Source organism: Ambystoma mexicanum, chromosome 9 (assembly GCF_040938575.1).
Source record: "Ambystoma mexicanum isolate Mex_15411 chromosome 9, UKY_AmexF1_1, whole genome shotgun sequence".
In the NCBI taxonomy this organism is placed as follows: Eukaryota; Metazoa; Chordata; class Amphibia; order Caudata; family Ambystomatidae; genus Ambystoma; species Ambystoma mexicanum.
The window spans coordinates 1,347,983,059-1,347,997,550 of record NC_090931.1 but is presented as its reverse complement, the minus strand read 5'-3'; positions in this window follow the sequence as shown (position 1 = coordinate 1,347,997,550).

The following is a 14,492-nucleotide window of genomic DNA, read 5'->3' as shown; positions in this document are numbered from 1 at the left end:
TTTACAAAGTGTATACAGAAATGGTGTATTTTACAGAATACATTATAGTGTGTCAAACAGCAGTGATTATTTTGTATTGATTTGAATAAAATTTGTGTTCACTTCAGCCCTATATTGTTCTGACTTCAAGTTGACCAGGTGACTATAATTTCAACCCAGAGCAAACTAGCCCCCACCCTTTAGGACACCATTCAAGGGGATTTTTAAATAAATAAGTAAAAATACCAGAATTGCAGTGTGAGTGTAAATAGTAATCTGCTGGACAAAGCAAATTATGTTTATTGCTGAGCCTCAAATGGAAACTATTCCTTTCGATGTGAAACCTTTTGAACTTGTCATTGCCATAAACCCAAACAGATTTCCTGGCCTAATGCAGACTAACAAAGAGGACTGGTCATTTCATTTAAATCAATTATTGACTGAGGCAATTGCATAGGCTTGTTTAAATGAGTCATTTTGCAGAAGCACAAAATCCAGCCCACAGGTCAACTATTACATTTTACATACATAAACTAGTTTGGCGATAACTGTTCACCCATGTGACTTCATACGTTGATTTAAAATGATTAAAATGATCAATATTAAGAACATCATGAAAGATTATTGTACAAATTAACCCTAAGTGTCCAGAAAAGCACCTATGGCCAGGGTTACATAAATCCATGTTTCATTAATGTATCATATTGCTGCAAATAGATATTCAAGAAAAATTGATTTAGAATTCAATATTACTCAGAGCAAACCAGCCACCACCTTTTTATATTCAAGCATATGAACCTCCTATGCACATTGGGTGTGTGTATTATCTGGAAGTTGCTGATGTTTGGGCAAGCCAATGGAAGAACTTAACCAATAAAGAACTGTGGCATAACCATGACTTAAGTGAAGAACTATTGCACATTTTAAAAACATGTACTGCTAGGAAATTGAAACCTTGGAATTAAAAGCTGCAGTAAAGAACATCACCAGTTCTCCAAAATAACGTACATATGCTCTCTATAACTGTTATTCTGCCATTCCGTTACTAATTAGTATGCCAGATTGCTCTCACGCAGGGGAATCAAATTATGCTAATCTGATTTTGGCACAAGATGTGATGTGCATGTGACAGATTTGTGCTTTTTATTCTTTGATGCTTTCATGCAAATTATCTATTTCCATCTCATAATTTCAGCCTAGCTTGTACGGATGCTAGGATATATGAATCACTGAAATGCAATAAAAGTTGCATAATAAAATAATTTAAAAAAAAACACAAAAATAGTAATTTATATTCAGTTTAATATGTTGCTATGACACTCCTAGCACAAGATTTTGGGGGTAATTCATTGAATAAAAGTGCTCCGAAATTTGTGGCGCAAGCGTGAAAAAGCTAGCGCACGTGTGCGATTCATGGATGGCCCTGCGCATGTTTTTCCTGGGATGTGCGCCAAAATCACGCGTGACGCACACATCACTGTGACATTCCGAATGCCATGAGTGACGCGCACTGCGAAAGCGCACAACATGTAGCGCACACACCAAAAATGGGGCGGAACACGCAGAATGGGAAACAACATTTGAAAATGAGGGCGTAACTGGGGAAGTAGCGCTGGGAAACACACACAATGCCCCCCCCACGCTAGTGAACAACACGAATTCATGGAAACGAATAGGGAAAATCTGTGCAAATCAAAACACACGCACATGCACAAATACGTCTGCCCATGCAGTATAAAAGTGCGCGCAAACAACAAACACGTATAAACAGCTCCGATGAATGTCCAATTTCTTGCAGCACTGATCGTGGGACACCGCAGAAGGCGGAGAATAGCCAGGCCCTGCATTTTTTGGACCATGACCAGCCTTATTGGGATGCCTGATGACCAGGTCTATGGCAGGTATAGGTATCCAACTCATATCATCCTAGTCCAGGTCACTGAGTGGGAGAATGAACTCACATCACCCACCCTGTGCTCCCAAGCATTGAGCCCCTTGGAGAAGGTGCTCAATGTACTGCATTTTTTGGCCACTGGGTCATTACAGTGAACAGCTGCCATAGTGGGGGGCGTCTCACAGCCCACGCAGTCATGTTGCCTACACCAGGTGTTGGCAATCATCAATGCGCACCCCTCAGTCCGCAGACACATAGACATGCCCAGAACACCCTTTGAAAGGCAGGCCGTGGTGCTGGACTTCTACAGGGTGGCACACTTCCCCAAAGTGCTTGGTCCACCTAGGCCACCTAAAAACATCTACCGCAACCACAAGTACTGGCATTCCATGGACGTGCAGGTTGTATGCGATGCCAAGGGAATCATCACCTCTGTCCATGCAAACGATCCAGAGTCCACCCATGACAGTTTCATATACAGAATGCCTGCCCTGATCCTAGGCCCTGGAAGCTGGGAAGCATGGCGACACATGGCTCATAGGTTAGTATAAATGCCTGTGCACAGGCATGCATGTCACACACAGACAAATACAAACACCCAACTAATGACAACCATCATGACCTCCCCAGGGGATAGTGCCTACCCTCTCAGGACCCACATGATGACGCCAATAAAGAACCCCACCACAACCCCCCTGGTAAGATACAACGCAGCCCATATTGCAACCAGTGCCATAGTGGAGCATACATTCAGAGTGCTCAAGTCAGGCCTACGCTCCCTTGACTGCTCTGGCGGCTAGCTACTATATGCACCCCCAGTAGTGTGCAGGATCATTGTGGCAGCATGAGCCCTGCACAACGTTGCAACATGGCGCAGCGTACCGGTGGACATGGTGGTTCCCCCACATCCCCAACCACATGCACAGGTGCTGCTCATGGGAGGGGAAAGGGTACGTGGCAAGGATTCCCAGACCCAGCTTCTGGCCTACACCTAAACTCCCACCCCTGCGGAGTGCACACAGGCCTGGCACATACCAGGTGACAATTGATGATGAAAAAGAGACAGTCAACTGTCACAACCTTAACACCCTGATCAAATGTGTGGTTAAGGGCAACTAATATAGGTGGCACCCATAACTAGACAAAAGAGATGGATCATTTGTGAAGAAACAAACTCCATTCTATCCCGACGTTTAGGCCAGCTTGGACTGTGTTCAAGTTATAAATCCATTTTTGCTCAAGCTGTCTCAATTTTCAGTCTCTGTCTCCCCCACGGTGGTGTGGTGGTACTGTTTGAAGTATAACCACTGGATGTCTTTGACAGTATGTTTGGCTTTGACAAAGTGAGCCACTAATAATCGTTACCCGCACGCTTGTCAAACTCTGTATGCTAATGTACAGGCCTTTTTAATCTTCTAACCGTAGGACTATCACCAAAATAAGCAGAGAGTTTTTCAAGAATTAAAATTCAATGCCCCAAGCTGCTCACTCATCGAATTTGCATCTTTTTGCACACTAATGAAAATACAATTCATTAAAAAACAAAAAAATGTTTTTCAAAAAACTAACAGCTAAAATCTATTTCTTCATTTTAGTTACCTTAACTGTGAGTTTTCACAGTTATAACTATCGAATTCGGTCTACATGGTCACCAAATCCGATGCCAAGGTTAGTGCTAATAGTTGCACGTGTATACCCATAGAGATTTCCACCAAGCTTTTAAGGTGCCACTAACACGTTGTTTTTGTGTTTTGGTTTTTAGTTTAATCACTGTGCCCCTGACATTCATCCTGTGGCCTCACAATTTATTGTCCTGAAGACGGGTTCAGCACACGTCTCATAGCAGTCTAACGTCAGCTAGAGAGTGCTTCTTTCCAATAACATCTGCTGGTACCCAGAAATACATTTCTCTGTGTCGACAGAGTTAAGGACAAATAATAATAACAATTGAAGATATATGAAATGTTAATATCACACTTGTACTAACCCCACAACACTGTTTAAAAATGACGATTGCAGCCAATGGGAGGTGCACTGAACAATTGTCCTGGTCAATTGGGTGAATGGGGCGGGGTACGTGATGGTAGACACACCCCTGTGAGTATGAGTATGAGTATGGTGGTATGCCATAGATGGTGCCGGTACGTCACTGGCACCGTCCATACCGTACCACCATATTACAAGTAACCCTGGTGGGTGGCAGACTGTGTGGTGGTTGCCACAGCTGCACCTGCAGCTTCCACTACCGGTGGGCCCATGTCAGCACATGTTACTTACTCTTGGGTCGCAAGAGTGCCAGGGTCTGATGCAACAGCAGCCTCACCTGGAGCCGCAAGGGGTGGTGGCCTGGCTGCACCAGCTTGTGGCTGGACATCCTGCTCCTGTGGTGCACACCTGCCTCTTCGTGCTCTACGGCCACCCTGGCCACCCGGGACTCCACGTACTCCCTGGTCACCCTGGCCACGTGCCTGACCTCTCCACACACTGGCAGGACACCCAGCCGAGCCCCCCATAACATTTGGTGGCCTCCCAACCATGGCAAGGAGGTACTACTGCCAATGGGAGGTACTGTTACGCTCACCTGGTTCCCACAGGGGCGTGGGACCCAGACACCTGCGGTCTCCACCAACGTGATGCTTAGTGAAGAGATGACAGTCTGGACTGGCCCGCCTAATCTTGTCTGCTGGACTCATAGAAGTATTCTCCTGCAAGTGGAGAAAGGGATTTAGCCACCCGTGGACTTTAGTGATGCCCCTCCCCCCAACTGTTCTCGTTCTCCCCACTAATCACCTCCGATATCCCCTCTTGGTAACCTCACCTTATGTTTTTAAATGATGAGCTCTCCATCCTTTATGGCATGCAGGGGCGCGTAGATACCAGTTACTTCACTGGTTTGAAGGTACTGGAGGAGTTCTGGAGGAATATTGACTCCAGTGTCTATAAAGTTCAAAGAGTTCAATATGTCCGATGTTCACTCTTGTTCCATTCTCTCGTTAGGTTGCAGCTGGGTCCAAAAGAATATTGCCTGGTGGCAGCTGATGGCGTTCAGGTAAGAGTCTGTATTACCAAACACTGTCCGGTAAAAGTTGCATGAGTTTAACTTGCTGTTTTCTCTCCCTTTATAGGTGCGGCATAGAAAGATGCAGCAAATGAAAAGATAATACCTCCAGTGGTAAAGCAGGTAAGCCTATGGTGGCAAAGAGATTGTCTTTGTCAGTTTTCTCGGCTCACCTTTTTATTCCTTTTGTTGTCCCCCCAGGTGCTGGGTTTCGACGAAGAAAATGATGGAGGCAGCGCCGAGTTGAAAGATGCGGTGGACTGGTGAGTATAACGCGGCGCTGCTGCTGGCGAAGCGATGCGTGCTGAAATAATGTCCTTTCTAGGCTCGGAGATGTGCTGGGTCCGGAATCAGGTAAGGAATCAAATAATGTCCGTGATCTAACCTCTTCTCCTTTCTTTTCCTTTTTTCTAGGAGCTCCGATTCGAGGCGGGCGTGGCAGAAGACTGGATGCTGACTTGCAGACACGGTGAGCGTTACGCTGCTGGATGCAGAATAACACGAAGCATGAGCTGCTGTTCGGGCATGGTTTAAATAGCCTGCAAAGTAGTCCCAGGTAAGAAGTTCCCCAGAACCACACCCGAGTAAAAAATAGTCCCTGTAATAAAATAGACCCATCCAGGCCGCATGTTGGCTTGGACTCATTTGCAGCATGGTCTGCATAAGGTAAGTAAAGTCTATGAGCCTGGCGCCTATGGCGCCAGGACTGATTTCTATGATGAGCCTGGCGCCTAAGGCGCCAGGACTGAATCCAAACAGCCCCCAGCCGGGGCTGTTGGGGTTTTAATGAGTACCTGGAGGCCTGCTCCCGGGGCTGATGGACTCGATCCGGATGCCCGGGGGTAGGCATCATGACAGGTGCACTGAACAATTGTCCTTGTCAATTGGGGTGAAGGGGGCAGGGTACGTGATGGTAGTCGCAACCCTGTACTCCTGCAAGGCTGCCCGTGGACCCTGGGGATAAATTACGTTCATGCAACACTCAGGCACCCCAAAAATACACAACCCCTGTAGCACACGTACGTGTAAAAAACCTTGCACAGTACGCTGTGGCACCCAGGAACACAAAAATGCATACGCGATTAACACGTGGGCTACTATGACGTCAATAAATGGGATACACGACAAACAGGGGCACCCGCAGTGGGAAAAATAGCTTGCAATAGCGCGCGCAACTCACCGTGCGTATGGAAAATAAAAACGCATAGGCACTATAACCGCTGTGAAGTAATCGCGTGTGAACCCCAAAGTAGGAAAAACACATGCGTTGGTCTCCACTGAAAGCACGTACGGTGCGCTGCAGACCCGCGCAGACCATTTACACATGCAGAAGGAAACGCCTGCTTGCATTACATCACTTACGCGCTTACGTGCTAAGGCCCTTTCCTCAAATTACACGCTGACGTGCTGTTTCTTCACGTGCCAATTCACTCTGCATCAAGCTGTCCATGCAACAACACAGGGAAGACCATCCTCCTGCCCAGAAGGCCATTTTCCTGCCCCCCAGAATCCCAGGGAGCCTCCTACAAGCCATCTGCTGCTTCCTGCCTGCCTACTTGCCTGCTGCCAACAGTGCCCTGCCATTTGGTGCCTGCACATCAACCATCTGCAGGGTTCCAGTTGCTGTGACCACCCCTGCTGGAACAGAAGACTCCTAACTGGTATCCCATCACTCCACAGCCCAGCCCCAGGACCTAGTTGCCCACCCACACCTGCCTCGGGGGTTGCCATGTTTGACCCAACACCATCCGGCACCAGTGGCAACCCCCCAGCAGGGAGGCAGAGAGCAGCCAGCATCAGTGCTAATGAAGTTGGCATCCTGGGGCACTATGATGCCCTCTTCACACCATTGCGTGCCAATAAGGAAGGACAGAAGAGGATCTGGAAGGACGTAGTGGGCGCCATCAACACAGAGGGGGTGGCACCCCACGACATCAAACACGTCCAGAAGTGCTGGGAGGACTACAAGTCCAGGACCCTCAAGAGGGCACAGTGCCTCTTGGACGCAGCAGATGCAGTGGGGTGCCGGGTCCACCTTACTACCCAGCAGATGAGGGTCCTGGAGTGCATTCGCCCAGTGCTTCATCACCAGATCCTCAGGATGCAGGCCCGTCTGGAGTCGAGCTGTAAGTGCCCATGCATTCCCGTTTTAAACAGTGCATGTTGCAATGAGGTGGTAGTTAGCTACTTGGCTGTATGTGTGACATGGGTCATGTATGGATGTGTGTGTGCTGGGACAAGATGGTGTTGCATGTGAGTCCAGTCAGGCGTGAGCCATATGGATGGTGTATGTGTTGCAATGTATCATGCGGAGCAGCATGCGGAATGCACACATGTATGCATGCCTGTGTCTGTACTTGGACATGTTTGGGGTGTGAGAGATCGGTTGTCATGGACATGCATGGTGTACATGTCTGTGTGTCTGAGTAGTGTGTGAGTGACTGGTCAATGCCATGGATGCATGACACATGTCCGTGACGATGTGTTGATTCACTGATACAGACTAGTCATTCTTGTATCCACTGTGTCTGGGGGTATACGGGCCAGATGCATGACCCTCCGGTGATGTGTGTGCATGTGTTCAGCATGTCCCATGATGCATGTGAGTTTCAGCCCACCAGTGGATGTTTCTACAGTGCCTTGGACATGGATGCAAATGTTTGTTGCATGTGCCATGCCTGTTCCTGCATGTGTGTTGCCTGCACTGACCCATGTGGTGTGTAGGGACAGGATGGAAGTGACGATTGACAGTGCCACTAATGTGCTATTGGTTTGTGTCTAGGTTTGTGTCCCATTTGTACAGTATCCTGATTCGTGTGTTCAATGTCTCCCTTTACAGAGCGGCAAGTGAAGAAGAGGGCAGAGACGGTGCTGTGGAGGAAAGCGGCAGGGATGCCTCCACCGGCCGGCGACGCAAGGCCCAGTCACCCTCCCAGGAAATACCATCATCCGGGAGTGAAGGGTCTGGTGCCGCGTTCGCCACTACGGTTGCAGCGGAAAGGGCGGGTGAGCCCCCACAGGGGCTTGCGATGGCGGAAGATGGTGCGGAGGCATCCATGTTGGTGGTGTGTACAGAATAGAAGGAGGCCACTTCAGAGCCACGCATGGGGCCTGGTGGGGGTGGTACCACTGGTGCAAGTGGTGCAGTCCAGGGGCAGGGGCAGGAGGCAGCACAGGTTACCGCAGAGGGTCCTGTGCATGTCACTGTCCCTGACACTGTGACTGAATCACCATGAACCAGCAGGGATGTCCTCTCCCAAGCCCGTCCGCAGGTAGGGGGGAGGTCCACATCATCTGGCACTCTTCTACATGTGGACGTGGGGATCCGTGACAGGATTGAGTCTGTCCTGATTGGTGTCACATTGCGCACACGTGACATTCATGATGACGTGTGTGGTTCCTGGGGGGACCACGCACATTATCACGAAGAGCTGTGTGGCAACGTGGCCCTGTTGGGAGGGATTATGGTCGGGGATTTCCTCCATGTGTCGGCCAGTCTTGCGGCCCTCTCCTCCTCTGAGAACACTATACGCCAGTTGTTCTCCGTGCCGTCTTCCGGCCCAGATGCCACCAGGGCCCCCTGTGGACCTGCCCCAACCAACACAGCCAGTCTGGTGGAGATCCAATCCCTGCCGCAGTCGGGAATCGGAAGTCCAGAAGGGATGGCCACCCCACCAACTGGACCCCAGCAGATGGAGGAGGTGCCAGCATCATCGGGCAGGGCACGTGCATGACGGCACTGGGGGATTCCATCTGTCCGGAGGCAGTCGTGGTGGCAGAGGCAGTTGCGTCGGAGGCAGCAGCAGGCTGAGCGTGTGAGGCATCATGGCTCGGGGCCATCAACACCCCGGCGGCAGGCATCGGCCGAGGGGCAGGAGGACCCCGGACTGGGAGTGTCTTTCGTGTGGCACCAGTTGGGCCACCAAATAAATGTGAAGACGTGGCGGGCGGAGAGGGCATGGCTCAGGATGGTCAGGGCAGAGAACTCCATGCACCGAGGCGGGTGGAGGGCCTCGAGGAAACTCGCAGGGAGTTGAGGGATTCCATGGCTGCATCCCTGCGAGACCTCGAGGCCAGGGAACAGGCCCGCCTCTGGAACATCGACGTGGAGTTCGATGATGCCTTTGCCTGGAACATCGCTAAATGAGCAGTGGGACTGGCCCGCCGTCTTTGTAAATAGTTATGTAGGTGTTGGTTTCCTTTCTTATTGATTTATCTTTGGGGCGCATGGACTATGCCCCGCTTTTTTGTAAATAGTTACAATAGTTATTAACCTATAGTTATTAGGTAGGTTTTTGGTTAGGTTTCCTTTGGATTGTTGGGCTCATGGACCCTTGAATGTTCATTTGTATATAGTTATGGATCTGGATTTAATTTATTTTTTGACCCTGGAGGAATGAGTCGGGGCCTGCTGGCAGGTCGCCGTCACTGGGGGTGGGGTGGGGGACATGAGTCGGGGCCTGCTGGCAGGTTGCCGTCACTGGGGGTTTGGTGGGGGGGGGGCATGTGTCAGGGCTCCCAAGTGAATGGTGCAATGTGGCCTGCCTGCGGGGCATGGTCTGGGGTGATGGACTGCCTGCGGGTCATAGTCTGGGGTGATGGGCTGCCTGCGGGGCATGGTCTGGGGTGATGGGCTGCCTGCAGGGCATGCCCAGGGGTGGTTCCCTGTGGTGTGGGCTGCCTGTGGGGCATGGGGATGGGAGGCCTGGCGCGATTGGTTTACGAGTATTCCGAGGGGTGCGCGTGGAGTTTTACACAAGATTGGCCTGGTGCGAGCAGGGGTACACATATTCCGAGGGGTGCGCTGGGAATTTTACATGCGATTGGCCTGGCGCATGCGAGTACGCATATTCGAGGGGTGTGCAGGGGTTTTTACATGCGATTAGCATGGCACGAGCGGGGTACGCGTATTCTGAGCGGTGGGCGGGGAGTTTAACACACAATTGGCCTTGCGCGAGTGGGGTACGCGTATTCCGAGGGGTGCGGGAGGAGTTTTACACGTGATTAGCCTGGTGCGAGCAGGGTACGCATATTCCGAGGGGTGTACATGGAGTTTAACACGTGATTGGGTTCTCGCGTGTGGGCTGTTTGGCGTATTTAGTGCATTTTCGTTGTTGGGGTGCTGTATGCTGTCCACTGGCCTTTGCGCCAGGTAGGGTATTTGTGCAATGTTTTTGGCTCATGGGGCAGGGTTCGGGGTGTAGCTGGCACTGTGCAGGGTCGCTGCACCACTCTGCGCCACGGCTGGTTATGGATGTAAGTATCCATGAATACGCTGTGCGTGAAAATGGGTTTTGGCGCACGCGGCTGGTGCAAGCTGGTGCACATGCACACTTCTGCGCTTCTTACCCCCTTAGTTAGGAGAATATGATCCCTTATTTAAAATGTAAATGTGCACTTATTTTCCTGTCCATGTAATGGGTTTTACAAAATATTAAATAACACTCCCTGGTCTAGCAGAAGCTTATGTGTTGTAAGTCCTTTAACGATCAGAGGTGGGCCATTTATGACCCTGTGGAAGCCTATTTTCATGGTACTATTTTCAGAAGGTTCTTTATGGTTGGCTGCTCAGGGCTCACATGTTGACATAGTCCTATGCCGCTTAGGTGATTATACCAGGTGACGGTTACAATTGCAAGACTTTTTTGTCTCTGCAAGTGTAAATGGCATCCCTAATGGAGGCTTGTTGTCGAAGGTTGCTGATAATTTGGGCAAATCCACTCTGAGCCAAGGTTTTAGAATACATTTCTGTATTTTGAACGCATTCCTGTGTCGGAATCGAAATAATATTATACCTCTTATCGCATTGTTTGAATGTGTGCTGGCCTACGCCAAGTTGTCTAAAACATTGTGTAAATAGATTCTGCTGCAATGTCTTGACCTTAATGTACTGTGTAAATCGCCATCTTGGATTTAGCCGCCATTTTAGGTTCTCTTGCAATGTGGAAGTCACCCTGAACACCAAAATGGAGGCCGAATGACATTTCGAGTGGGATTCTGGCCGTTGTGACCTCCGCACACATGAATAAATAATATGCCTGCGGGCCACTTGTTGGGGTCGCGAACTGAGACCTTGTCCTATCCCTGACCTATGTGTAAATGAACAACTGTATCAGCAAAACTGATCGAAATGCATACATTAGGGGATTGACCTGGAGAGGAACCCTAGGCCTGGTCCTAAGAATGGTTAACCCGCGAGGGGGTTGGCCAGAGCAGGATAAAGAGTATAAAAACATGAGTATCCCAATGTACGGTCTCTCACACTAACGCAGTGAACTCTCGTTGAAGTTTGTTCTGTTACTCTGAGAGCCGAATAGCTATCCGTTTGTCAATTGACTTTTTGGTAATTGTTGTAGCTTTTGAATAAAGCACTTTGTATGTTCTTTGTAACCTGTGTTGGTGTGTTTCCTTTGGGCTTCCCGGCCTCATATCAATTTCTTTGTTTTCACACCTGGATAGACTAAGTGACACATGGACACTGTTAATATTTAGTGGAAGAACATTATAATAAAGTCGATAGCCCAGCCTCCAAGCCATTGTTTCAGTTATTTTGGAAAAACATCACCTCAGCACTGTTGTTGAGGGTCCGAGAAAATGTAATTTCACTTTTTAGCAAATGTGGCTGGTTTCATGTACATATGTAACATATGAAGTCACTTTCTTTTCCACATCAGGTTTTGGTTTTTAAACAAGCCATGTTTTGTTTTTTAAACAAGTGCAATATAACATGTTTGCAATCAGGCTCCTGTTTGTAAAATGTTATCTTTGTGTCTCTGAAGGTTTCTTATATAAGAGATTTTCAGTCCTGTAAAGAAGAAAAGAGAAATAATGCAGGCCTCAATTTGATTTTCAATTTCTATAAAATGCAGTGCTTTTTCATTCTAGATCAACTGTTCTCCATTTAATACGGATTTATGTGTACTGCCATGTAACTAGAAATAATAATGTTATACCTTGTCATTTACTGTGAACAAATGCACATTTGTTGTAGCTGGTCTCCTGACATCACAATATTTCCATGCATATGTTTCTTCAAATGCTTAGCACAGAATGGAGTTCATATATATATTTTTCTGATTTTGCAGGCAGGGCGTGACCCAAAACCTGTACGATAAAAATGATACAAAATGGCCAGATAACGACTGCATCCCTTTGCAAGGGAAAACAAGCTTTATTATATGCAAAGGTCCCAGATGGTCCCGTAGAATCGAACTGACACAGAGCTCGTCACGCCCCAAGAAGTTACAGGTTATATACTGGAAAGAGCGTAAATTATCTGACATAGATTACATAGTCATTCCATCGCCCTCATTGGCTACCACGTATTTGACAGGCTAATACTCCCCTATAGCCCCTGGACAGATTGGCCACATTTTGTCTAAACCCATTCCCCCCATGATTGGCTAACAGGTATATTGTCACTTGTCTACGTGATGTCATCCAGTTCAAACTTTTTCTGGGAAATGTAAATATCTTTGACCCTTTCCTTTCATGATTTGTGAATATGACTTTCACTCATAATATCATCCCTTACAAAATATAAACAAGTTGTGGTAACTCAGTTGCTGAAAAAACAGGCTTAAAACCCAAAGAAGCTACCAACCTGAGACCCATCACAAATGCTCCTTTCCTTCACAAAATGGTAGATAAGATGGCTACTATACAGTTACAGGAGCAGTTAGAACATGCTGGTATCCTTCATCCAAGTCAATCTGGCTTCTGGTCAAATTATGGCATAGAGAGCACTCTGTTGGATCTGCAACCCCAAATCCTAGATATCATTGATAGAAGCAAGGCTGGGTTGTTGATATTACTATATCTATCAGCAGCATTTAATCTCCTTGACCATTCCTCCTGTACACTATATCTGCTAGAGGAGGCTGTTCAAAGGTTGCAATGGATTTAATTAATGCATTCCTAAATAATAGAACGTGTAGAGTGTGCTGGGGTGATGCTGTTTCCAACCCAGCCCCAATATACTGTGGAGTCCCTCCAGGCACATTTTTATCACCTGCTCTTTTCGATGTGATATTAAACCTCTCTGTGATCTGCTTGTAAAAATGGGGGTACAGTTTACTAAGTATGCAAACAACACCCAGCTGCTGATGGAGTTAAGTGGTGATTACATCAGTGACTCAAACAGGCTGTCTAATATTTACGGGTCTGCAAAATGCTGGATGTCTGCCCACTGGATGTGCTTGAATAGTTCAAAAACTGAACTCATGATCTTTGGATCAGCATAAGCCAGGCTAAACTTGACTCCAAATACCTGAAATTTGATTTCAAGGGTATTTGTATCAATGTGCTGGATAAAGTGACAACACTCAGTGTCTTTTTTGAGCCCTCCCATGGTGCAGATGCACATGTTGATGGTATTGATAAAAAAAATCACAATATCATTTGAGATTACTGAGACAAGTTAAACCTTTTGTTTTCCAATACAAAGTGGGAATCCTTGTTTAGGCCATAATCATGCCTAGAGCAGATTATTGTAATGCTCTTTTGAGTGGTGCCAGCAAACACTGTATTCACAGGCTTCAGATGATACAAAATGAAGCAGTCAGGATAGTCATAAACTTCCTGAGATGAGATCATATCTCCAATGTTATGAAAGAACTACACTGACTACCGGTGACTGTTAGAGTGCAATTCAACGTAAGTAGCTTGACTCATAAGTGCCTCCACGGAGTGTCTCCCTACTATCTTAAACAAAGTCTTGAACAGTATGAACCAAGTAGACCCCTGCATTCCTTTAACACCAAGCGCCTGGTATGTCCAAGAGCTAAACAAGTGAGGGTGAATGGTTGTTCCTTCTCGGTTCAGGTGGCTCGTGCCTGAAACATCTTTCCCATTGATCTGCATCAGGAAAATAATTTGTTTGTCTTCGTAAAGGCTTAAAAATGTGTTTGTTTGATTGAACTATATATCTGTTAGGATCTTTGTGCGTTGTCCTGTTTTGACACATTGGACCTCATTACAACGAGGGCAGCCGCGGAATTAATGGTGCCGGTAAGGGACCAGCACCATTCATTCCAGGCTGCCAAATCACGAGGTCTGCAGCAGGTCCTGCTCTGGACACATGGCCAAACGAGACGTGTAGAGCGGGACCCGCTAGCAGACCAGGATGCTAACAACGGGTCTGTCATTAACGGGCCCGTTTTTAGCATTCTCCCCATTTCCATTGAGCCCTATGGGGGCTCAAATGGGAATGGGGATGTACCGGGTCCTGAGAAGGGGAATTACTGGGCCCGCTAAAGTCGGCATGGCCCGGTAATTCCCTATTTTTGGGTCCCGGACCCGGTACCCCGTTTGGGGGTAGCCATGCCGCTAAGAACAGCATGGCTACCTCCAAAATCCTAATGAGGCCCATTGTTTGTGTTGATGTGCACCCTGATGCCTGCTGGCTTTTGGCATGACAAACAAATACATACATAAATAGTGACACAGGCATAGCAAATAATTATGGCTTGAAAGGCTGCTCAGGACAATGATAGTGGCAATGTTTAAGTCAAAGCCTTGCATATATCACTTTGATTTTACTACACTGTTCCCCTTCAGAAT